Source organism: Nothoprocta perdicaria, unplaced genomic scaffold (assembly GCF_003342845.1).
Source record: "Nothoprocta perdicaria isolate Ctin4 unplaced genomic scaffold, notPer1 scaffold_290, whole genome shotgun sequence".
NCBI lineage: Eukaryota > Metazoa > Chordata > Aves > Tinamiformes > Tinamidae > Nothoprocta > Nothoprocta perdicaria.
In genome coordinates, this window is record NW_020455522.1 from 7,538 (window position 1) to 10,196 (window position 2,659).

The following is a 2,659-nucleotide window of genomic DNA, read 5'->3' on the forward strand; positions in this document are numbered from 1 at the left end:
GGGAAGGGGGAGCCCTGTGGGAATAGGGGGTTCCGCGAGGGAAGGGGGAGCCCTATGGGAATAGGGGGGTCCACGAGGGAAGGGGGAGCCCTGTGGGAATAGGGGGTTCCGCGAGGGAAGGGGGAGCCCTATGGGAACAGGGGGTTCCGCGAGGGAAGGGGGAGCCCTATGGAAAGGAGCAGGTGTCGGTAAGGGTAGGGGAGGCCTGTAAGGATGGGGGTGGAGGTGAGGGGCACCCTACAGAAACACAGGGGTGTCTGTGGGGAGGAGGGGAAGCTCTATAGGGACGGCAGGGGGAGGGGGAGTGTGCTGTAAGGTAGGGAATAACCTATAGATGGAGATACTTGTGGGGGTAAGGAAAGCCCTATAGAAGCCTGTGGGGGCAAGGGAAGCCCTACAGAGACAGGGGTTGCTGTGGGGGCAGGGGAAGCCCTACAGAAACATGTGTGGGGCAGGGAAAGGTGGGACTCCAGGTTGGGCCCCGAACAGTGTCCTACAAAGCCCCCAAATAAATGAGTACCTGCAGATAGAGAAGCTGGAGGTCGGGGGGCAGTGTTTGCAGGGACATGGGAGAGGCTCTGTAGAAACCAGGAAAAGGGCTATGGACTCGAGGGGCAGGGAGAAGCCTCCGCACACAGGGAGGCTGCTCCTGACCCCATAGAAAAATGGGGTGATAGCAGTAGAGACTGAGGGGGACACCTATAGAAATGAGGCTTAGCAGGTACAGCTGTCGGGGGAGGTATCCCATAAGGGCAACAACACGTATAGGGACGAGGGCCTGGGTGCAACCTCTTATAAGGGGACACAATATTCCTAAGAACATGAGGAAAACCCTATAATAAAATGAGAATCAGCACACATAAGAAGTAATGCCCATAGGGAGAGCTCATGTAAGGGTAGAGAGCTGAATTCACCTATAAGTTGTCGGTCGCACTTACTGCTCTTTAATATATACCGAGGTATTAGCATTCGTATTAAATTGTCTCAGCAGCTACTCAGAAGACAACTTCACTTCCTCTAAAAATGAGCGGTCCTTAGCTGAWTGATGCTTGGCAATAGGAAACAGTAGTGCTTTACCCAGGGCCCAGGTTTTCCTCTGAGAAATATGCTGTTTTAACATATAAAACAGCAAAGAAAGGTCTTTTTGTTTGTTTGATTGATTAAAACAATAACTTAAAATCTTTGGTCTGCCTCTCCCTTAAAATACAAAGACTCAAAGCAAAGCAGGGATGTTTCACCAAATAAAAGGGGTACCAGAACAGCCTGCAGTCATAGTCATGAACATAAGGACTGCAGAAAGCGTGCAGATACTTGTCCAAAGACTCAGTTAATACTGGGAAAAAAAAATCTAAAAATAAAGTTTATGTTTGTGATATGTTCTCTTTCTTAATCATAATGTGCTAGGACTGTTAACAGTCCTGCATCACGTACYCCACTAGGCTGCAACCACAGACTGTTAAACAGAGATTCAATGAGACTTGTTAACCTCAAAAGCTAGAAGCGAGGCACAGGGAAAGCTTTTAAGCCCTGCCCAACTAACTAGCCTGGATTCCCTGTCAGAAGCTGCCATCAATTCACAGCAGCAAGATCTGGGAGAGCGGCTATGGAAAAGGAGGCAGTGGCAATTATAGGGGCTGCCTTACAGAATCCATCGGGAGTCACTAATGAAAACCTTTGCCTTATGAGAAGTTATCATCTGAGGGGTTATTTCAGCCACAGAATTATTAAACTAGTCATTGATACTCAGAACCTTTGATGGTTCTGAGTTTGGACTAGGTGTCAGAAAGCCAAGGAACGTAGAAGTGCAGAGTTTTTGATGTATTTCAGAAAACTCTCCAGGCTCCCATGGGAATGAACATCTTTCATGGGAACTTAATACATTCCCAGATAGGTTACCTGTGTTCTTAAAATGTTAGAGAAATTAACAGTTTCGCTACCTTTGCGATGCAAGTGCTTCCAGCAACAGCATCTCTACCTCTGTAGTTCATATATCACCAAAGACATTCGCCCTGTAAAGATCTGAAGGACAACCCAACTCTCCCACCCCGAAGATCAAACTACACTCCCACCAGTTCACCAGTTTACCCCACTGGTGGAGCACCAGGTCCCGCAAGCGGGGCCCGGCCCACCACCAAATCCAGGTCACGGAAACGCGGCCGCCACGTCGGAGACGCCGGACACGAGGCAGCAACGCGGTTTCACCAACACCTCGCGGCACGTTGAGCTGAGGACAGCTTGGGTTTAATAACCTGAACATKCACGCACAGCAAACCATTGATCTGAGCAGATGAGAAGGTGCGCCAAGCTTTGCAGGGTTACTTCAGATGTGGACCTGTTTTTGAACAGCGTGAGAGGGCTTTCCGCCCCATCCTGCTATGGGGCATCATGAYGAAGGGCCTCGATCCGCCACAGAATTCCTGGCTTCCGGACACTCGCTTTCGGGCGGCCCCCCAGCCTCGGGCTTGAAGTACGTCCTCACACGATAGGCCAGGCGAGCCAGGGGCGTTTCGGGCTTCTCCTGGTAGGTGACCACAGTGGTGATCTGGAGGCCAATCGGCACGTTGGTGGTAAAAACCTCCCTGCGCGGTCCTGCTCTCAACGCTGGATCATCCTCCGTCTCTAGGAAAAGGGGAAAAAAAGAGAGAAAAAAAAAAAAAAA